The 25,662-nt window shown below is 31.2% G+C and overlaps 1 protein-coding gene across 1 annotated transcript in view; it reads left to right on the forward strand.

Annotated features, from left to right (window-relative positions):
• Nucleotides 1-25,662, forward strand: part of LOC126735579 (uncharacterized) — a 260,073-nt gene that overhangs the window by 128,162 nt on the left and 106,249 nt on the right. The window lies entirely within an intron of this gene.

Below are 25,662 nucleotides of genomic sequence, written 5' to 3' on the forward strand. Positions count from 1 at the left end.
TTCTTAATAATCCATCTTATACATGACTTTATAGGTCAAATTGTGTTTACATAAGAGCCAATACTTTTTCTTAAATTATTTTCAAAACTCCGTCTGTGTGACACAGCCCTAAAAAACTACCTCCAATTTTTGTTTTCTTTAAATAGCATTTTCAATTCTGAATAAAAATAGAAATAGGCTACCATTTAAAAAAAGCTAATTCTTGATTATTTAAAAGAAAATTTTTTATAAATCAGAATAACATTTTAGAAATTGGATTTAAAAAAAAATTCTTAGAAACTTTTTAAATACTCGTAATGAAATTACTGTCTATATAAGTTAAATAGAAAATGTTCAAAAACAAAAGATCTACAGTCAATTAATTATCCTCGCGATAATTAGATTTACTCTCATTGTCTTTCATCCCTCCGTTGTAACACGGATGGTCCAATTTTCGTGATTCACCCCCTTTATGCCCTCCTGGTATCATTACCCTAATACAAGATAAATCTGCCTTCAGCTCTGATTCAAGCTAAAACAAATCTGATGAGTCGCCATTAAACAGAAACAAGCTGTATCGTTGGGTTTTAGCTAAATAACCCTTCCTCTCTCTCTCACTCTTTCTTTCTCTCTGTGCTCGGATTATTATCGTTGTTTTAAAAGGTTTAGGTTTAATTGCGTAGAGAAACTCGCGCTGGATCAATGAAAAAGAATGTGGATTTTTATAAAGTTTTTAATTTTTTTTTGACGGCTTTATTGTTTAGCTATAAGGATTTAGTTATTGTAATGCTTAAAGTTTATTATTTAATTTCTTGTTGTATGATACATACTCCTAAGGTAAACAAAGGCTTAGCTATTTTAGTCATTTTAATTAATTAATTAAACAAAATGGTTCAACTGAGACTAAAATTAGAATATATAAAGAACATATTATGTAAACATGTCATTTATATATAATTTTTTTTAAATGCCGCCCCACTGTAGCACTTTATCTTATTAATTCGTTTTTCTTATATTTATTTTAGTAACGATAATTTTGGAAAAGTTTTTGCAAAATAATTTATCTTTCATATTATGGTGTACTAGATCCAGTTAAGTTATGCATAGGCAAAATTTAATTGGATGTGCCATTATTAATAAAAATGTAATACTTCGTGCCTCATAAGCAGTAATTGTTAAGTAGGCCTCAATATTAAAAATTACTTTTATAAAATTTAAGACAGTGTGTTTTCAGAATATTAAACAAAACTGAATTTAGTTTGTGATTATTTTACCGTTACAAATATTAATATACAACGTAAGCACTAACTCTAATTTTGCGAAATGAAAAATTTAAATAAAGTAAAATATTATTAAAAATAAATGAAAATAAACACGATTTCAAAATATTAATAAAGCGTAACAAACATAATATTAATAAATATAATAGTTCTATATAATTTAAGAAAAAAGTAAATACGCAATTGTTATTGTTAATGTCCAAAGTGGCCACCTTAGAAGCCAGGTCTAAGTCCAATAAATAATCTTTGATAGTATCAAAGATGATGACTTGTCAAAAACAGAACTTTAAACTGACGCTCTAAGAGTTATCTGGAATTCTTGGAATAATATAGCTGTCGAAGTACGAAGGCTATTAACAATAAGTAAATTAATAAGCCTACAATTATTATTATTAAAACTAAATAAATTAGCAAAGCTAACGCATCTTTTTATTATTATTAAAATAGTGAAAGCAGAAAACCGATTAAATGTCGCACATATGAGTTCAAAAAAATATCTTTTTCCTACATGTCATATTACTCTAATCGAACGCAATGTTTTTGTAAAGCCAGAAAAATTATCAATCGAGTTATAAACACTTATGTCTAAGCAAATTTAGATTTGTTTAATAATATGCCTTAGAAACATAATCAAAATAAAGTTTACTCATAATACCTTCATGTAGATATCTACATTTTTTGTATGCAAATTATGCAAAAATATTTTTCTACATGCAAGTTTTTCTTTTTAATTCATCGCTATGGATATCTAAAAGTAAATACAGAGTGTTTCAGAACAATGGGATCAAACTTCTGAGGGTTGTTCAGTGCAACAGAAGAATCCATTTGAGTATAGGAACCCATGTCCGGAAATGCGTCACTACGCCACTACGAACCTAAGACGCGTTAAAATTTATAAAAAACATTAATTACCAAAATAGGATTAGGTGAATTTATTTTTACCTTTTGTACATGATACCATAACAACAATTGTTTAAAATCGACGCTTATTAATGTCAATTCTCAATGTCATTTTTAAAAATTTTATAGCTTACAATTTTGAAACATTTATTGCTAATGGAAAACTTTACCAATCATGAATTGGCGGATATGCATTTGGTTATCCCGAACGACAGCATCCTGGATACAAAAAGTTTATTGCGGTTCATCGGCGGCTCGCTGAGACAGGCATGTTTAAGACCAAGATGCATGATAAGGTGTTGCTCGAACCGTAAGAACGGTCGAATTTGAAGAAGAGGTGCTTCAGCGAGTTGCCGATGAACCATCAAATAGCATACGTGACGTCGCTAAGAATATGAATACGAGTAACGCTTCTGTCTGGCGGGTACTACACGAGCAACAACTCCATCCTTACCACTTCCAGAAAGTTCAAGGTATGACTGCAGCCGATTAATCATCCTAGAGTTCAATTTTGTCGATGGCTTCTGGATCACATCATTGCACAACCAAATTTTTACTATATGTTTTGTGGACCGATGAAGCCTCTTTCATAAGAGACGGTATTTTTAATAGTAGGAATAGCCATGTTTGGGACGAAGAAAATCTTATATATATTATAAACAGGCCCGTGGTTATGTCTATCATTAATTATTGTATAATTGTGTATTACCCATGTCTAAATAGAATAACGCAAAATCGCTTGCAGCGTTATCAACACACATGTTGTCGTTTTATTAATAATCTTAGGAAATACGACCATGTATCACAAGCTATACTACAACTTAAATGGCTAAAAATTGTGAATATATGTAAGTTGTATTTATTAGTATTTTTATATCACCTATTTTATACACGTACACCTGTGTCTTTGTGTGAAAAAATGATTTACAGAACTGAGGTTCATAGTCGTACTATAAGGTATAATATACTTTCAATGCCACGTCATACTACATCAATGTTTGAACGTTCTTTCACCTATCAAGCTGTCATTTTATTTAATCGTTTCAGGCCAAATTTTCATTTTACCATTTATTTTTATCGAAGATTCTATAAAGATCTATTCTTGGAACAGCAATGATTGGTTGTTCTCGGTTAATTTATTTAATTGTTACTTAGCTGATGGAATATATGTTTTACTTTAAAGTAGTATTAATTTTAGTTTATTTATTTATTTATTTTCAAACTGGATAGGTTAAGAGATAAAGAGTAGTAAATTATTATTATTATTATTATTATTATTATTATGCAATTTTTCCAAGAAAACATGAGAATCGTTGGTCTGTCAACGTATGGGCAGGCATTGTTGATGATTATTTAATTGGGCCATACCTTCTACTGGAACGGTTAACAGGACCTATTTATCTGCGTTTCTTGGAGGAAGATCTCCCAGAACTCCTTGAAAATGTTCCACTAAACATTAGACAGCAAATGTGGTTTCAGCATGATGAAGCGCCGGCTCACTTTGCTGTACAGAGTATTTGGCTCAGCGGTTTGGGCACCGTTGGATTGCCAGAGGTGGAGCAGTTTCTTGGCCTCCTAGGTCACCCGATTTACCGTCACTCGATTTTTTCTTGTGGGGACATGTAAATTCTTTAGTCTACAAAACTCCAGTAGAATCAGAGCAGGACTTAAATGGACGAATAACAGCAGCATTTAAAATAATTCAAAACGAGGATCAAATGTTTAGTGTAGTCCGCGAAAATCACGTGCGGCGTTTAAATCGGTGTATTGAGGTTGGAAGAAGACATTTTGAACAATTGTTCTGATGGTATCATATACAAAAGGTAAAAATAAATGCATCAGATCCTATTTAGGTAATTAATATTTTTTCTAAATTTAAACGCGTCTTAGGGCCATAGTGGCGTAGTGACACATTTCCGGACATGGGTTCCTAAACTCAAATGGAGTCTACTGTTGCACTGAACAACCCCTAGAAGTTTGATTCCATAGTTCTAAAACACGCTGTATAAAATAAGCAAGATAGCTGTGTTGCTCTTGGAAATTAGGAAATGAAAGACAATTTCTTATATTCTATTTAGAGCAATTAATATGTTGTTCAATGCAGGTAAGGTGCTTTTGGCCCTAAGGCCTTCTTCAGTGCCACATGAAAGTGAATTGGAAATATAAATGTTTTTGAAAATTTTAATAAGAAAGTTAAGAACTAACGTGCACTCAATTATAAATTCTTTTAGAACTAGGAATGTATGAGAAAAAAATAAAAGAAAACAACAAAAGGAAAAAAGTGTTTTTTAAGGTTCTATTATTGACTAATCTAATTCTGTGACTCATTTTTTTAAATTAATTAATATAATTTATTTTAGTTAACGATACTTAAATAGGAAAATGTATTTTACAAAGTTAGTTTTTCCGCTAAAAATTATTAAAGTATTACTTATTTAAAAAGACCAAACCTAACTTAAAACAAAGTGATAATTATGTTATGGCTCGAGGTATTGAGCCATCCATTTAAGTTATGCATAAATGAATATTATAGGAGGAACATTAGGAGAATTTGTTAATTTTGGATACTTATAATTTTTTTATATTCGAAATTTTGTTTCTGTTGTTAACCTAAAAAAGTATCAGCCTCAAGAAAAGTTATAACAAAAAAATATATCTACAGGACAAACACTAATAAGAAATATGTTTTATATTATTTTAATTATAATGAAGTTCACTTACTTTCTTATAACTAAAAACGCACTTTTTTTCAATTTAATATTTCTTTTTTTGACCGCTTCGACTAAAATGTAGAAGCATTTAATAACACCGTTATAAGTAGACCTTACTGTTATACGGCTCTAATAACTATATTAAACAGTATTTAAATGATATTGGAAAACGTGTAACCATTTACAATAGAGACGTATTAAAAAATGTAAATTATTTTATAATATACAAAGTTTTACAAAATACAACCTTACCAATATAAGGCTTTTTGAATCTTCATTTAATAAAAGCAATTAACAACGGAATTTTAAATGACTTTTTTAATTAAATTTTTTATAATGTTAATTCATTTACATTTTGACCTTTATGATGTTATTCCCAGGAACGTACATCTTAAACTAATATAATTACAAAACACATTAATAAATTAGAATTACTGACATAAATAATTGTTTACTTTTGTCAACAAATTTATTACTTTTTGAGAAGTAATTAATCAGTATATTTTTTAGATGTTTTAAAAGAACTAACTTTTATAATATGAATATTATATCGATATAATTTTTAATCATCTTTTTTGACAACCACGTAGTATTTATAATATATTGTATAATAGTATGCATTTTATGCATTTCAGAGTTTTTTTAGAATTAGTTAATTTTCCATTGAACAAACACTTATTAATTAATCCTTACTTACACTAAGGGTTATTATTTCTGTTTCCTCCTTACAAAAGATCTGATGATGCCTACTACAGTAGGTGAAACACATGTCATCTTTTGACTTTGTATTCAATTTACATATCTGAGACCTGTGACTTAGAGTTTAATTTATTACTGTTTAATTTGAGCCAATCTCTTTGAGAAAGAAAATAGACTATTTCTTCGACTTTATTTATATGATTCTATATATTTCTTTATCCTATCAATAAATGAAACTATATTTATAGACGTCTTAATCTTAAATAGAATACATATATGTAGGTAGTGACTACTGACTGTCAAGGGCTATAATATCAATGAATGTAAAATTTGAACGACGCAAATTTATTAAAAAAAATTATTTTCAACAAAAAATGGAATCAGAACAGAAATAGAGATATAGCAATAAATAAGTACTAGAGTACAAAATTACACCACAGAAACAGAATAACTAAAAAACTTGACGAAACTTGTATAGGATAAATATAGGTACCGTAACAAAACTATAAAAAAAATCAGAAAAGACAACAGAAACTACAATACAATAATAATAAATAACATAATTGAAAATAATAAAAATATTAAAGTACTAAAATAAAGAATCAAAGGGACAACAACGTATGCCTCGAATAAAAGGTAAAGATCGAAAACTAATCACAAACATCAAAATATCTCAAAAGATATCAAAGATTTTTATACGGAGCTATACGAGTCAAATATGCCAAACCTAAAACGAAATATACCCCTTTGAGGCCGGATTTATTTTTTTTTTAACTTTTGGTGAAAATTTTTGTTTTGCTCAATTATTTAAAGATTGTTTAATATGTTTTTAATATTAAATCTTTTTTTTTTGAATATGAGTTACAATAAGGTGTGCTCACTGTAAGGACACTAGGCAGATAAACAAAAAAAAAATTGGCAAAAACTAATTTTTTATTGCTAGAAAAATACATTGATTATAAAAAATTTATTTGGTATGATATTGACGAAAATAGTTTTTCTTATCTGAAAGGCACAGGGCAACATCACACCTAAAAAAATAACAATAATTAACTATGTTTATTTATTTATTAATGTAATATGAACAGCTACCTTGTACAATGCCATCTTGATTTGTGAGGTTCCGCCTTGGTACTACAAAAAGCACATCTTCCAGGCTTGCCATATAGAGGCATGTAGGAACGAGAGTCGTACCGAATTTCGTATGGTACAGTACGTGTGAAATGATTCACCGTTGCTGATGGCCGACCCCTTTTCGGTAAACCTTGTTCAGCTCCCACAAGTCCTAGGCCGACTGAAAATCTAGAAAGTTTTAGCGAAAGTTGCGAATTGGAATCCGTTCTTTTTTGATACAATATGAATGCATTTACTAAGGATAAATCTATGAAATAGAAAAAAAATCGACTTTCGGTCAACCTCATAAAGAGTTTTTAGCATGTCCGTCTTATCCACGTATCCCGTATGCGTATTATATTTCTTTACTAGTTCAGGACAAGTAACATCTTCGGCAGATCCATCTTTTTTTTTGCGGGAAACCCATTGATTTTTGCATGGATCCAAATAATTAATTAAAAAATGGACTGGTCTATTATCCATCCATTTCAAAAATGTCAACCCATCAGTGCTAACTCTCCAATCGAATTCACCCCTTGTTAACTGCTTGTCATCTAGTAGATCAGTTGGTAGATTCTTTCGATCTTTTCTGACGGTACTGCAAGCGTAAATCAACTCAGTTTGCAGTTGTTTTTGCAGCTCGACCGAATTAAAATAATTGTCAAAATATATTTCGTACCATTTTCCAACTAAGTCTCTCGTAAGGTCTCTAACAACTTTACCACAAAGAGACTTTTCGGTCATTTGACCTATTTTCCCAGTGTAAATCTGAAATTGACTGACGTATCCTGAATTTTCGGAACGAATCCACACTTAATAGCCACATTTTACTAGTTTCTTTGGCATATACTGTTTTAGGGAGCTTCGTCCTTTGAATCGGATCATCGACTCATCAATAGCTTGATGTTGACTTGGTTTCAAAGTATTTTTATATGTATCAGATAATACATCTAACAAAGGCCTTAATTTGTAAAGCTTATCAAAGTTTTGGTGATCACGGCCAGACTGTACAGAGTTGTCGTTTAGGTGCAGGTTGGCTAACATCAATGAAAACCTGTCTCTTGACATTATTAAACTTATGAATGGATCTCTCATTTCCAATCGTGAGGACCAGTAATCCTTGTAGCTGGGTAGCTTTTTTATGCCCATTACCAAATTTATTGCAATAAAACCCTTTATTTCCTTTACATTAGTAGGAGTAAATGCATGACTATTACCTCCGTTTCTTTGCAAGGCATATAAGTTAATTTAAAAATCTATGTGGTCTAACAGATGCTCAGGGAATATATGCAAAAACATGCCGGTAGGGGTTTCTATATCGGTGGGAATGTTTGGTCCTATTTCTTCTCCAAATTCTTTAAAATTTCGAACACAGTGTGAGATGGAGTTAGTCCATATAGTTTTTTTGCGAATTTCCTGGGCTCGTATTAGTGACAAAGGTAGCTCACTGCTCCATTCGGCTAAGTCAGCATCAGCGTATTGGGACAAAGTATCATTCCCAAATATAATAGGCATATTTTCTATATCAAACAAATCAATTGCTGGCGATGCCGTTGCCGTTGGGCCTACTATTTCTGCATCCCCTTCAATATCATCTTCACTAACATCTCCTAACTCGCTAATGTTGTCACAAGGAATTTCTTCCAAATATTCATACAGGTCATTGGACTTGAGATTTATCCTTTAAAAAACCGTTAAAAAAATACTCATGAAATTTTGAGAAAATTATTTGCCTAAGAGACTGGTGTCACCCCTCTGAGCACACCATATATTTTCTATAAAACTAATACCTTTTTCTCAAAATTGCATTCTAGCGATAACATAAATATCATCCTAGATATTTTATTTCTAATATAAAAGCAAATCTTACCACCCATGGTCTCAAAAACTGCTCTAACAACCAAAAAACAGGGAAACTTGTTACCACAACAATACCACGTGCGAACATTAATATGCAAACTGTCCAAATAATACTCGACTCTTATTGGCGCTTAAATTTAGAGGAGCGACACGCTTCCGCATACTTCATCAATGATATCTTCGCTGTAAGCACACCAGGACCGTCAGTAAAAATTAATTTGTAAGTGTCCTCACCGCAGGCACACTAGCACACAAAGGGATACCCGAAATAGCAATACAAAAAGAAACTCTTAAGAAATACCCGAAGTCATTATTCATGAAATATACATGGCTTTACGATATATAAAAATGTTCGTTGCCCAGGAGAAGACCGAATAATAGCAGAAATGTTAAAAATTAGTGGAGATCTATTACTTAAAGTCATTCAAATAATATTTAATCAATGTATCCTTAAAGGAAAAATACCAACAAATTTAAAAAATGCTAGAGAACTACAGACCAATAAGTCTATTATCCCATTTATATAAGCTGGTCACAAATAGACTCATTCATAAATTACATTTTTACCAACCGGTCGGCTTTAGTACGATCAACCACTTACAAACCTAATAAACATTGATCGAAAAATGCAAGGAATACAAAACACAATTATATCTGGGGTTCGTAGGCTTCATAAAAGCTTGCGACTCGTAGAATTTTTGACAATATTTGAGGAACTAAACAATGCAAAAGTAGACAAATTTCTTTTTGCCTTCTGGTACACCACTCTGTTAAAATAGACAAAACAATATCGACAAGAAAAATACCGTTAGAAAAGAAGTAAGATGAGGTGACATCATCTCTCTTAAACTTTTCAAATTCGTCCTAGAAAACGTATTTAAATCATTGAACTGGGAATAAAAGGCAATACATGTAGACGCCATATCTCTTAACCGCTTGGGCTTTGCAGATGACAGTCATAATTAGTGGAAGCCAAATTGAACTCGAATAAATGCTGATTAATCTTGCCCGAGCTTCAAAGACCATAGGACTACTGATGAACTACGAAAAAACAAAAAATATGTCAGGCAGCTAAATATAATTTTAAATAAACGTACAAAAATACATTTACCTAGGCAAACTAGGAAAATCCAACCTGCGGAGATAACAACGTGGGTTAAGTTAAGATGAAGTTATAGAATGCTAAATCAAGAAACACCGATTGAAACACGATTAAGTTTAAAGAGAAGAGTATGGGAAGCTTGTATTCTTCCGATATGTATGAAACGATGGCACTATTTAAAAAAAAAGCAACCAAGCTCAAAACAACACTCAAAGTCTTAGGGATTGAATAAGAAATACACTATACGTCGCACAAAAGTCATATAAATCATAAACAGAATTGCAAAACAAATATGGAGAGGAACCGGACACATTGAAAACCTCCGGAACAGTGGGTAAGCAGACACATATGATCGCAACATAGAACAACAAAAAAAGTATAATAAGCCGTCCACAGAAAAGATGGTTGAATGACATAAGTGAAACAGCCGGTAGAAATGAGCTACAGGTTGCACAGGAGAAAAAAAATTGGCATAACCTAGAGGAAGCCTATATCCAGCAGAGGACAAGAGAAGGCTTAAAGAAAAAAAGATATACATTTTAGAAATTGCATATGTTTTGACTTTATCTAGGGCATGATCTCAACTACTCTCCTAATATTATTAAATATCAGTAATAGACAAATGTCTAAATTATTATATAACTAATATTAAATTGAAGTTGTTTCCCTAGAATTTAATAAATTTTAACCAAGAATTTTCATAAGGAAACATTCTAAATAACAATATCCATTTAAGTTATGCATATGCAAAACCTAACTAGATATTATTATGCAATAACTTTTATTTTATTTACGTTTTGATCATTATGAGGTTATAGGTATAATTAATATTGCTTAATTAAAGAACTATTTTATGATTTGAGCGTCAAACTAACGGATCCAACCATAGGACTATCAGGTTGTCATAACTACAAGCAAAATAATTGAATAAAAATGAAGAACGGAGGTAAATAATTATTTATTTGTTAGACAAATTCATTATTTCTTAATTTTCTTGTAAATTGTAATTATTAAGTATAATTATTTCATGCACAATAAACTTGAGATTTATTAAAAACAGATGTTTTAGTTACATGACTTTTTACATCAACAACATTAATATTTTTTTTACGTAGAATCAGCAAACCTATTAATATGCAAGAGCTTCTAATTAAAGTAAGAAAGCTTACATGTTTTTTTGTCACCAAATTTAAATGATTATCTCACAGAGATCGAGGAGTTGATCAAATTGAAATTTAATTTTCTAAGATTTAAATCCAATAACTTGTAACTTATAAGAAAACCCTAATAAAAACTTAGGTCACGAAAAGTCATTTAATACTTTATATTACGATGAACTTATTCAGTTCGCCAAGGACTCTGCTGTATGTTTGTCATAATTCTAAAATAATTGCTAATATTTCTCAAATTTTTTTACTACAACTGGGAAATGTAAGTAGCTAAAATAAAAGAATATGTAATACTATAAATAAACCTTGTACAACAAATATATCTTACACATGACTTAAGACCCTAATAAAATACGAGTATATAAAGTCGATTCTTTCATTTTCACTCAGATAAAGTGAGGGGGAGTGAAATTGAATTTAATAAAACACGGGCTTCCGAGTGCGCTTATGAATAAGTATTCTGTCGATTCGAGTACTTTATTTTATGTATTTTCGAGAAATAAACGGATTTTCTTGAATTTTACGAATCTCTTTCAGAACGAACTCGTAAAGCGTGTGCTCCTATTGTCAATGCCATATCGATGAAAAAAATCATCCGAGTTAAAAGCTTAATAATTTAAGTTTTTTTATTTTTACAGCTCTTTGTATTATGAGATATAAATTTTCATAATGTTTTGCTACATTATCATCAATGTTACGTCCTTGTGGATATATTACGTTAATATTTAAATTAACTGCTCAAGTTTTGAGACTTCTAGGATCATTAGGGCACTAAAGGAGGCGCAAGTAGGTCAACTAACATACAACTTACTTATTGTTCAAACGTTAGTTTCCCTACTACCTAAAATTATCACTTTACCATAAAATTTTCCGCCTTCATTAAAATTCTCTAAGTACAGATAAGACATGGATTACAAAGGTTAACATTACAAATCCACCCTTTCAGAGGCAAATATTTTATTAGAGGTATAATATATACCTTAAAGCTGAATTTTAAGTACGAACCTTAAGGGTTTCAAAATTTGAGTAAATATTATGAGAAAATATACTTCGAAGGGGTGAAGAAACTTGTTCATAAAAAATATCAATTTTCGAGGGTTCTTCTTAACGCCCCCTCCCAACTAAACTCCGAATAATTACCAGAAAATTAATTAAACGAAAAGTTCAAATCCTCGCCTAATTATACAAAATAAATATTTACGCGGCGCGGAAGAAACTTTCTGAACTTTTATCGGCGCGATTTTCATTAAAAAGCCGGCAAAATAAATGAATCCAATGGAAAATCCGCCGCTAACGAGAGCCTCGCAAACTTTTTGGTCCAAATTATGATGTGAAACAATTAAAATTATTTTCGTACAGCCGTTGTTGAGTTCCCCTATCAAGTCTTTTCGTTTTTCTTTTCTTATTTCCTTTTGAAAAAAACACTTTTTTTATCGATATAAGATTTAAAAAAAAATACGCTACCGGCAAATTTAAAATCATTACTTGGAAATTTATTTTATTATTCAGTATACGAAATATGATGAAAATTGATTAGGTAGTATAAAATTTATAAAGAATGTTCTTTTTATACACTCTATTATGGATACGAAAGAAGTTCTTACAATATTGAACCTCAAGAAATTCCAGCAACAGTTTATAGTCCTCAATACCTTTTTTAAACTTCCTCCAAGAATATACCTGGAAATTACTTCAGAATACTTCAGACCACATAGTGAAAAACCATTATGGTTAGCAAAAGGTTCCAAACCTCTATAACATTAGTCAAGATATATCCAGGAGCCGACATCAAGTCAGATAACAGCTTACTGATTGGTACACCGAAACTCAAATTAAACAAAATTCAGTCCTCAAGAAGCATAAAAAAGTGACATAAGACAACTAAAAAACGAACGCATTAAACAAAACCACAACGGTACATGGAAAAACATCTAAATACTTAAAAAGGAACTAGATATACAGAAGAAGAAGTCGAAAAACTACACAAAATAACGCAGCACATACACGAGCTAAAGCATCTAAACCCAACAAGAGTAAAGAGAAGTAATGGATTATTGGAGAGATATTAGACATGATAGAAGGAAGACTTAAGGTTAAAAATAGGAATATAACAACTAACAAAAAAATAGACAAAAAAGTTAAAAATGCTGCTAAAAATGCAAAAAATGAAAAGTTGAAGAACAAATGCACAGAAATACAAATATTGCAACAAAAGCATGACTCGTTAAACCACTACAAAAAGATCAAAGAGGCGGCAGGCCCATATAAGCCTAAGTTAAACGCCTGATTGATATTCGAGGAAACCTTACGATAAAAGTAGAACAAAGAAAGGAACTTGACCAGTGACTTGAAGTTTATTACTATTTAAAGAAAGAACGCTTAGATGAAATATGTAGAGGAAACATTTAGGGATAAACGATACAATGACACAATGAATGTACAACTGGAAATGTAATTACAACCGACAAGGTAGGAACTGCTATAAAGGAGACAAAGATGGCAAAATAATAGAACCTAATAACTTTTACTCAGAATTTTTTAAATTAATGGATGACAATGGCATAACTTAATTGTACCTAAAATACTGGAAAAATCCCCCAGAGCTGGTTAATCTCGAGATCAAATGCAAAAAGTTTGATGGATACAGAATTATGAGCTTTATGAGGCACCTACTTAAGTCGTTTTTTATAATTATCCATAAGAGAGTAGATAAAAATGGCGAAGAACCAATAATACATACACAACTTAGGTTTTATGATGCTCTGGTTACACGAGAGGTACTTTTTGCTATAGAAGACCTGTATAGCAAAAAGTGGTTCCAGAGGTTCAGAGATATCAGATGTGATATATATGTAGGCTTTGTGGACTACCAGAAGGCGTTCCATAGAGTTAGGCATGCTGAACTTATATCACTGCTTAAAGAGTTTGGTCTTGATAATAAGAATCTAAGAATCATTAAAAATATTTACTATAACCGAAATGCTAGAATAAGAATAATATAATATATAATTTCAATAGAGCGCCGAGTGAAGCAAGGATGTGTACTATCCCTCATGTTGTTTAATGTTTACTCCTAACATATCTTCAAACAAGCATTGGAGTAATACTTACAAACAAGCCTTGGAGATTGACGGCTAACGTTTGAATAACATTAGATGCGTAGATGACGTGATGCAATGATATTTGCAGATAGTCTAGACTACTTACAAACACTGATGACACATAAGACTGAAATTAGCCAACAGTGCGGATTAAACCTAAACAAAAAAGAAGGCAAAATATATGGTCACTAGAAAACGACTAATCTGAAATATACAGCTATCAACCAACAGCCAATTAAAAAAGTTGAAAACTACACAAATCATGACACGAAAGTAAACAGTCAATGGGATTACTGCTTGGAAATAAGACAACATATTGCAAAAGCAACACATCATTTATAAAAATGAGCATCGTCTTGAAAGGCCGTGACCTGCCACTGAAATCCAAGATCCTCGTACTATATTAAGCTTATTCAGTTTGCTACGTATAGCAACGTATAGCGTGTACCTTCGTGGAGCTTCATAGAACGAAGGCATGGAAGCTCTCGGAAGAAACGCTACGAAAAACTGAAAGCATTTGAGATGTGTTTTATAACTGATGCTCTTGCTTTTGCGATATGTTGTCCATGTACCTATTTCCAAGCAGTGATCCCAGTTACTGTTTACATTCGTGCCAAGATATGTGTAGTTTTCAACTTTTTTAATTGGCTGTTGACAGCTGTATATTTCAAATTGGTCGTTTTCTAGTGACCATATATTTTGTCTTCTTTATGTTTAGATTTAATCCATACTGTTGGCTAATTTCAGTTTTATGTGTCATCAGTATTTGTAAGCCGTCTAGACTATCTGCAGATATTACTGCTCTATTTAAATTACTCCAACTGGTTTTCTATTCTTATGTTAGCATTTCGGTTATAGTAAATATTTCTGATGATTCTTAGATATTTATCATCTAGGCCAAACTCTTTAAGCAGTGAAATAAGTTCGTCATGCCTAACTCTCTCGACCGCTTTCTGGTGGTCCACAAGCCTACATGTATATGTAGTCTGAACCTCTGGAACCACTTTTTGCTACACAGGTCTTGTATAGCAAAAAGTGCCCCTGGTGTAATCAGAGCATCACGAAATCTAAATTGTGTATGTATTATTTGTTTTTTGCATTTTTTATCTAATCTTTTATGGATGATTATAAGAAACGTCTTAAGTAGGTGCCTCAGAAAGCTCATAGTTCTGTACTCATCAAATTTTTTGCATTTGGTATCTTGATTTTAAATGGCTATTTAGAGTATTATAGATAGGATTAAATTAATTCGTTATCAGCCATTAACTTAAAAAATTATCAGTAAAAGTTATCAGCTCCTGTGGTTTTGATCCTGATCTTTGCTTCCTATTAGAGTAGCTTCTACCTCGTCGGTTGTAATCAAAGGTCCAGTTATACAGTTTGTGTTACTTATGTCATTGTATCATTTATTCCTAAATATTTCCTCTTCATATTTTATCCAGGCGTGGTTTCTTTAAATAGGAATAAACTTCAAGTCACTGGTCTGAAGTTCGTTCAGGCGTTTAACTTGGAAGGCCTGCCGCCTTCTTTGACCTTTTTGTGGAGGTTGAATTAGTCATGCACTTGTTATATTAGCTGTATTTCTGTGCATTACTTCATTAACTATTAATTTTTTGCATTTTTAGCAGCATTTTTAACATCTTTATCTATTTTTTTGTAAGTTGTTATATCGCTAATTTTAATAACCCAAGAATCCCTTGGGTCGACCTAGTCACAAATAATGAACTCATACGTAGAATAGAAAAAGGATGCGAAGTTAATACCACATTTATATAGTTTAAATTGGAATACTTAAGCCGTATATTAAGAGAAACGAACAAGATAATAGCCTCCTTCAATTAATTCTACGAAGTACAGGGTACGGCAAAAGGGGACCAGGATGAAAACGAATCTCCTGGCTTTAAAACCTAAGAAAATGGTTCTAAATGACCACAACTGGACAGTTCGCCAACATTCAGAACGAATAGGCAGCGCAAAAAAAGAAGAAGATAAAAAATATTTTAAAAAATCCGATAAGACGATCTTTAAAAATATTTTAGTATTTAATAATTTTATTTTCTTACAACTGGATATTTTAAAAGTTTTTCAAAAGATCTTATACACTCTTAAACCGGCAACACCACGCGATAGGGTTGTTTCGAAGGTTTCCAACCGCAACTAATTGGTTGCTATGTTCGTTGGGATGGAGCAATTCGAGGCGCGATTGGACAGAGATCGTGTCTAAACATATTGTCTAATATTAAATTATTTAGTGAAGTTTTCTTGTTTTTGTTCAAGTGTGTATGTTTAATGTTATGATGTTGATTATACAGTGGCCGCCTAAAATTCCGCATAAATTCAATAAAAATGGAGACATGATTTTTTGAGAAAACGCTTGGTTCCGTCGATTTTTATTTTAGGTTGCGCTATATTTCACATAAATTTTTGTACACAGGGTGGAACAAAAAAAAAGATATGACGTCATCGGTCATTTTTTTAAATGGAATGCTATATTTTTTATTGCATTTATTAAATATAGGCGAAATTCCAAGCACGTTTTGTATAACACACCTTATCTCAAAACTCAACTGTTTCCGAAATATTAACATTTAAATAACAAGAAAACAAATAAGTACGTCTATTTACAAATTAAGGTAAAATCAATGATAAAAATAATGTTCTAAACACTGCCAATTGTTTCTATTTCCATGGTTACACTTGTAAAGAACCTCAATTTTCGAATGTCACTGTCAGTTCGAAAATTAATCATCTTAGGGATTTGCCAAGATCAGATCGTCAAAAAATTTCTAAAGAAACAAAATTAAACGTTCTGCTCTCCGTCGAAGAAAATCCAAAAAATGCAACTTCACACATTTCAGTTGATAATAATATAGCCGGAACGTCAGTAAGACGCATCTTAAAAGCAAATGAATACCACCCTTATAAAATTAGACTAATACACGAATTAAATGAGGACGATCCTGATCGAAGAAACCAATTTTGCGAGCAAATGATGAACATTTGCAATAATAACCGTCAGTTTGTGTTACGAGTTTTGTTTTCGGATGAAGCAACTTTTTGTTTAAACGGTGTCGTAAATCGGCAAAATTGTCGGTACTGGTCAGTGTCAAATCCACACTGGGCAACTGAGGGTTATACACAGTACCGTAAATCTATGAATTTTTGGGCTGGTATCGTGGAAAATAAAGTAATAGGGCCATACTTTTTCAAAGAAAACTTAACAGGACAACGCTATTTGAATTTTCTTCAAGAAGATCTTATCCCTACTTTGGCTGCCCTATACCCAGACGAACAAGACCCTGCTGCCCCGACAGATAACTTGTGGTTTTAGCAAGACGGCGAACCGTCACATTTTTTAGAGATGTCCGTAATTACTTGATACAGTGTTTCCAGGAAGATGGATAGGACGAAGAGGGCTAATAGAGCCGGTCAGGTCACCAGACCTAAATCCGTGCGAGTATTTTCTATGGAGGTACCTGAAAAGTAAAGTTTATATTGAGAAGCCAAACAACGTAGAAGATTTGAAAAATAGAATTAGATATGAAATTAGATGTATATCATCCGAAATAATTAATAGTATTTTACATGAGTTTATAAACCCTCTTGCTTTCTGCTAAGAAGTGTTTCGGAAACAGTTGAGTTTTGAGATGAGGTGTGTTTTACGAAACTTGCTTGGAATTTCGCCTATATTTCATAAATGCAATAAAAAATATAGCATTCCATTTAAAAAAATTACCGATGAAGTCATATCTTTTTTTTATTCCACCCTGTAAATAATATATAAAATAATAAAAATTTTTTAATGACCAGTTTCTTTGCCTTACATGGAGATGATCAACATTGACAATAAACATTAACTTTTTTTTATGGATACCACTTTGTAATTTACCAGATATAAATAGTCCTTTTAGTGATCTTCTTAACGATGAATTTATGAAACTTTTATATACTTGCTATAAGTCTTCCAAGAGAAAGAGAGAGGTGCGTAGAAAAATTTTATATATAAATGAATCTTTTTACTATGTAACTGTGATGCATCGCTAAAAAACTTATCAAAAACACTATTTAAATTTGATATCTTTACATAGTTTTTTATATGGTTATTACTATTTTTTTGAACACAAAAGTGCGATATAATTTTTCTTTTTACTTTCACTATCATAATAGCTAGAGAAAACGCATTAACTTTGCTAATTTGATTATCATTTTATTTTTATAAATATTTTTAAAAAATTTTAATTTTAAGCTATAGTACTTCAATCGCTATATTATCTTAAATTCTCAGATAACTTTTAAGAGTGTCTATTTAAAGTTTTGTTTGGATCAATTCAGCATCTTGACACTATCAGAGGTTATTTATTGGATCTAGATCGCTTTGACCATTAATACGTTTTCCATTTTTAATTAGGATTTTTTTATATTGTCTGGAAGTATTATATTGATTACCATTATGCTTATTAGGCTTTATTAATATTGCTTGATCGTGTTTATTTCCCTATATTCTTTTATAATTCTTAGTTTATTTAAATTTTGTTGTCTAAAATATGTAAGGTCAGAATAATCATTAGATAAAAATACTTCAAAACAATAATAAATTTAGTATTGTTTAATTTTTTTACGGTATATATGTATTTAATAATTAATTGCATCTATGCTTTAGAGAATTCATTTATTTTACTTTTTTTTTCTAAGTTGAAACCATTTATCTTTAATGTGAAATTTTAGAAGAGCCTGAGGGCTTACTCATTAATTGCTGTTTACAAGGCAAGGAGCATTAAACTTTCTATAATATTGACAAATAACATCCAATTAAATTATGCCTTTGCATAACTTAATTGGATATGCTACAACTTTATCACGTTGTGTTTAAATAAATAAAATAAACATTCTTGCAAAAGTCATTGCGAAATGCAACTGTTGTTATTGCTAGTATAAAAATTTAAAGAAAAACTTGAATATTATCAAATAAAAACCGTGTCTAGAATAGGAGAGTCATTAAAAAAAATATATATGAATGTTCTTCTATGACCTTCTTTTGTTTACATAGGTAATCTATATGTATTCTGGTTTTCGGCTTACATAAACCATTTTGCCTTTCTTTCAACTCAATAAGCCGCATTGAACTCCAAGTAGCAATTAACTCAGTTAATTGATTGGTGCATGAACAACATTCTGCCTCTAAACGCTGTGTGGTTTCCTACTCCTTAAACTTACTTACTTAGCAGTAAAAAAATTGTTAATATGACCCTACTCACTTTAAGGATTTAAGAGTAATTTTTGATAGCTTACTTTCTTTTAATTTGCACATGGAAGATATCATAAAAAGAAGTTCTGCATTTGGTTGTCAGAAACTCTCCATTCTTGGAAAATATCTCTCGCATTAAAATCTTGTGTTTGCCCATGTTCGTGCAATGTTAAAATATTGATTTCAAGTTTGGTCGCCGTACAATCAGAACCATATTCAAGAGTTTAAAAATATACAGCGAAAATTTCTTAAATTCCTTTGGTTTAAATGCGAAAGAGTGTATCGGAAAATCGGCTTCTCATATGATCGTTTGCTTAAAAATTTTGGCATAAAATCTTTACAGGTAATAAGGTATTCGGCAGATCTATAATTCTTATATAAATAAATTAATGGCTTAATTGACTTACCAGAGAGCTTGCAACTTCTTAATTTTTTTACCTTACAAGACCTAGAACTAACATTATAAAATTTTTGCCTATAAGTAGAGCTTGCAATATCTACAACTCTATACAGAATTAATGCGATATATTTAACTGTATTCTTACCAAAATGACCAAAATAAAAAGACTTTAGTTTAGATATGTTGTATGTTCCTTTTCTTTTTTTAGTATTTATTAATAATTTGTTATATTTATAATATAAATTTTATTTTGGTGACATGATTTTAATTTAATTTACATCTTTTCCGCTCTATTATTCGAGTTTGGACAAATAAATTAAAAAATACGTATATTAAAATAAAGCCATAAAAAAGCCATAAAACTTTTAAAATATCTACTTTTTTTTTCATTGATCCAACTCGAGTTTCTCTGCGCAATTTAACTTAACCTTTTAAAACAACGTTAATAATCTAAGCACAGAAAAAGAAGCACTAGAGAAAGAGAGAGAGATAAATGGTAGGTGTTATTCAGCTAAAACCCAACGATACAGCTTGTTTCTGTTTATTGTTGACTCATCAGATCTGGTTTAGCTTGAATCACATTATCTTTAAATTATCATTTTTTTCCAATATCTTATTAAGAAAACATAAATATATCCAAATATTACCCACTTTCGAGATGCCTATGATCACCTTGAAATAGACAACGAGCGAAAAGTTCTTCTGAACTATTGCATAATTGAATCGATGTAAGCAGAAAGGGCATATGTCAAAAAAACACATTTTTGGGAAATCGATAAAAACTGTTTTTTCATCAAATTAAGTAAAATAATTAACATTTATTTTTATAATTGATTTGTAGTTTGAATAGCACGATTTGTCTCCTTATATTTTAAATTTAAAAATTGATTTTAGTTCCCCCAGAAGAGTTTAAAAGAATTGACATGTACCCTTTTTGCAAATAATGCTATTTAGTAAATTTGAAAAATATTTATTTTTTTTAATACAGTTCTAGTTAGTAAAGTACAAGTCAAAAATAAACAGCTAATTTCAATAGAAGAGTACAATGTTTTGGAAAAACTAATCTTCAGATCACTTATTAATTGTTGATTGTAGGCCACTGAAGAATAGCATTAAAATATGGTTTGTGTTCTTCTGCAACAAAAGCAGTGCATTTCCTTATATGCTCCATTTTGTTGGCCTTAATAGGAACTTTTCCTAAGGGATGCGCAAGGCTCGTTGGCAAAGTTGGGCAGGCCATTTCAGGTTGTGATAAATTAAATGTATGTGACACCAAACCGTCAGTAAAAGGATAGGCTTGAACTATTCAAGCCTATCCTTTTACAGCCTGTTTGTTGGGATGTGTATTTAAAACATGAAAAGGTGCTTATTTGAAAGTTGACTTTTTCGTTACGAGGAAAATGTTTTGTTTCTTCAGAGACACAGGTTTTTTTATAAAATTTTCCCCACCAGTTTTTGAAATCTAATACGTCACTTTGACGCAACCTCTTTGACTGAAAATTTTGTATTATTTTTTGTACTGGTAATAATAATCGTGGAGATCTCGTAAATGGTGCATATTCTATCATGTTTCCGTAAATTTTTTTTCACCAACACGAAGTCCCTGTCACACGGGAGAAATGAATGCCCCCTAACTAGGAAAAAGTGCCAAATCATGCTAAATTTACCACAATCTGTGAGAGCCAAAAGCATCCTGACCATAGTATGATTCTTGTTTTGGCCCCAGCAGTTATCACTGTAAAGATGGAGCTCTGATTGATTTTCCTTGAATTCATTTAGATATTCGAGAACAAACGTACAAATTTCGTCAGCTGTTTTCTTTGCCTGTGCCTCGTGGTAAACGTACATCCTGGATTTATTTGTCTTAAGATTGTGAATACAAAATACGGACACAGTAAGCTACTGGTAGTAAAATACCTCAACCACAGGCATTGTGGGTAACTGGACATTTTGCATAAAATCGAAGGCCAATGACAGAATTTGGTCTTTATTTTCCTTTTCCTCAATATCTTTGGTTATTTTTGAATAAAATTTTTTAGCCCTTTGTTTGAGAACTATCAATTCTGCGACGGCAGTACGCTTGGCCGTGTTATTCAAATTTTGGTCTTTTATTTTGGTATTTAGTAATTCACAAGTCGAACAAACATCAACTTGTGGTCTTCCGAAAGAGAGATTAAAATTTTCACGGAAAAAGCACCTATAAAATAAAAAGCTTACATTTTGGTTTGGATACTTCTCTAGGTAAAGCTGATGCATTTTTGTCAAATTTAGCTGGATTTTCAAATAATGTTTTTCACGTCCTGAATAGTGGCTGATTTTTGTAGGAAATGATTGTATGTGTTGTGTTCCTTTACACAATTCCGAATTTTTTCTGAGAAAATATTAGCACTTGTCATTTTTCCGCGCAAGTCATTCGGTAACTTGCCTTGTGAGGATAAGGTGTTAATCCTCCTGATGCGTTTGTACGTGATAGCATATAAATTCAAAAATGCTTTAACACAAATCTCTACTTTGGAACTTCCTTTAAATGAGTAGTACTTAAAACTTTTTGATTTCGTTTATTTTTGTCACCTGGTCATGGACGCCACTGCTTTACTTCCATCATATCCACAAGACCCTGTAACAAAATGTCTTGTTCGTTTTTAGAGCTTAAAGTATAAAATCGTTGAAAAATCGCCAATCTATCTGAATCAGAGAACTTTTCAGAGCATTGCGTTCTACAACTATATAATGAAATTAACCGATGTGCCAAAAATACTATAAAAGAACCTACCTGCAAAGGAGTCCATTATTAATTTTTTTCTCACAAACGTCTCTTCCTTTACTGTTTTTATAAGACTTTCCTTCCAATTTTGCCTTTTTTTGTATGTTGCGAGCATACTTAGAAGGCTCTGCTTTTCATCTTTTATTAGGAGTTAATTCAGAATTGTCATCCATGTCAAATGAAACTAAAACCACGTGCAACTGTCCCCGAAGCAACCAACAGATTAACTGAAGTCGAATTTTTGCTGATGACGTAAAACGCACGACAAACACATGTTGACCCCACTATTTGAAACACTAACATTTCGCATAAACGGCACATGTCACTGACGTGTGCCTTTTATGCATAACGCTAGCATTATTATTCGATATTTCTAAGACATCGGGGATGCGGACTTGTGCCCCTTATGCATAATCCGTTGCGTCTACCATAGGAGAACACATTTTAGGTATAATGGCAATTTGTCAAAATATTGACTTGTGCCCTTTCTGCTTACACCGGTTCAATTGGATATTCTCTAAATTTTTAGATCTCTTATTAGATAAGTAAGGTAAAGTCCAATAAGTATACCTGCAATGAAAAACTACTGTGTATCCCTTCTATAAGGTCAAAGTTACTTTTAGTTTACAAATATCTCTTATTTTAAATGAAACACTCTGTGTATTTTGCTACTATGCTATTCAATATATAAACACCTTCAATTTAGAATAATATTATCATTTCCTTTTCTTTAATAGTTAAGAGTGTTAACTGAAAGGAACTCGTTGACGGCATGACAATGCTTTAGTGCTGAGTCAATTTGCGTCTCATCCGTTACCGAGTCAACACATAATTCTTTGTTTTCTCTTTTCCGTTAAAATCTATTTTTAGGCGTTTTCCTAGTTATTCACACCATCAGCCGGACCGCATGCATTGGGGGTCATGAAATTAAAGAATATCCATTCCACTAAATCGGAGGTTATAGGTCAAATTAAGAAAACTAATTGATCTTCAGTACACCACATCTACGAGCACACAAAAGTTTTAATAGCCTAGTTCCTTAGACCATAATCGTTTTTCTGAGAAAACTTAGGGGACTCAAATTGAGAGGGAAAGAGGAAAGTTGCTCTTCTATCCGTTAATTGCATATCAACATGTAAAACTTCTTTTTCTGCTCTGTTATTACAATATTTACTAGCTTTAGAAATTATTTGCTATATATTCACCAAGAAAAAAAATTATTTCCAGACTGGTAATGACGGACTTAAACTCACTCCATAAGTCTTTTATAATTTAAAGTGTAAAAATTTCTAAATAAATCATAACTCAAGTAATACGGCACTTAACGTGAGATGTTAAAAAAGTCAATTTTAAATTTTACCCTCTTGGTAAATTTCTATATAGAGGTTAAAAATCGAAAAAGAATTCCAGTGCATTCCAAAGTATTAACTAGAAAATTGCAAAAGAACAATAATTTTTGGTAAGTAATTAAATCTAAATTTTTAAAAGATGCTTAAGATGAATTTCTTACGACTCATCTTAAACATTAACTATTATCAGTTCGAGAGCAAAATTTAATTAGGCTAGTGCTTTCAAGAAAGTTTTATAGTTCAAGCTTCACTGGTAAGTCCACTTTTTCTCATGAGAATTTGAAATAAAGTGTGAAGTGAAATAATGTGCCTCTATTTTAGTGTCAAAATCTCTGATCAAAAGCCACTCAATGAAAACAGAAAAACAAATGCTTTCAAATTTTAAGGACTAAAACAAAAAATAAGAAAAACGGAATAAGAAATAGATAGGATAAAAGGAAGGGATCTGAAATAAGCAAGACCTGATCAAAACCATATAATATAGCCTAAAAAAGACACCAAAACGCATCACTAACTAATTTTAAATCCTACAAAGAAAGAAACAAGAAATACATTCATTAACTGAAGGAAAAAATTATAAAAAGTAAAGGTATGCCTATTATTATCTTATCTTGCAACCTAAACAACAATAAAAATCAAAATATAAAATTTCAATAGTAAATAGAAACTAATCATTTTTTAAGTAAATTAGAGTTTGCTGCAAGGGGAAACTGCCACAATTTTACTCTGATGATTCTATCTACTGAGCGAAATGAAGCATGACGTCACTTGTTAGTTAACCGATATTTTTTTGTGCGCATCAATCATGAATTCTCGGCTTGCGTGGTGTTTTTACGATAATATAACAAAAATAGCTGACCCATGCACGAACCCTATTTCCAAATCCAGGTACTAACCGTACTCTAAAGAAATCCTTACCCTTTTCAAGTAACTAAAAGAAGGTAGTTTCACGTAAAACTTAGATTAGATATTATAGAGAAGTTAGGATTGTTACTTGGAAGTCGACTGAAAAAAATTAAGTAATTTTCGATCAGTGAATGTTAAAGTGAAAATCAAGTCATACCATCCTGAAGCTGAATATTGTACCTCACTGCAGTTTATCACCAATGCAAAATTTAAAAACATCTATTTATACAACCATAAAATATGTAGCGTTTCTTAAAATAAAAACACTATAATTTGTATAAAAAAAAGTAACGACACTGGCCTTTACCCTAAAGCTATGTACCCTTCCAATCTAAAACCTAGTCTTCAAGAAAATTACATGTCATTTACTTTTATATCTTTAAAGATGACAAAACTAGATATGGTTCACGAGATGAACCATATAATAGCGATGTTATGGTTATGGCTGGTAAACACCTATGACCGCAGGTGAAATAAGTTTTTTTATCGGATATTAAAGAAATATAGAACAAATTCTAGCATCTTTCTGTTATATTCTTAAATTTTCCAGGCACTTAAGTTTTTTATTACTGACGTCATGAAACGCCATCTTTCCTGATTATTTATTATGTTCGTGACAACGTCTATTACTTAGGCGATTTATTTTATAGGGCGCTCTGCTTTTATTTTGGCACAGATTTCTCTATTGCGTTGGTCCATTTTTATGTATAAATACAGTTTTATTTTATATTGGAGCAATCAAAGAAATATTGGCAATAGGATAAAATAAATATTTTTTTGTTAAAACATTTTTTGAACTTGATTAGACACTTGATTAGAAAAAATAGTAAGGTTTAGTCTAGTTTTATTTTAAATGATTGACTACTTAATTTTCAACAATTTGGTGGAAAAGGTCAAATTTTCTGAGCTTGTAATAATAAGTTTAGGGTATAAAATCGAATACGATACTACAATTATAACAAATTTCTATTTTAGTTTAACATAAAACGATAGTCTCAGTTAACAAGAACAGATTATGAATCCATAGTATTTATTCTACGACTATGTACTTAAGTTATATTTTGTCCACGTAAAATTTAAATTT

The sequence above is a fragment of the Anthonomus grandis genome, chromosome 4 (genome assembly GCF_022605725.1).
Source record: "Anthonomus grandis grandis chromosome 4, icAntGran1.3, whole genome shotgun sequence".
Lineage (NCBI taxonomy): Eukaryota > Metazoa > Arthropoda > Insecta > Coleoptera > Curculionidae > Anthonomus > Anthonomus grandis.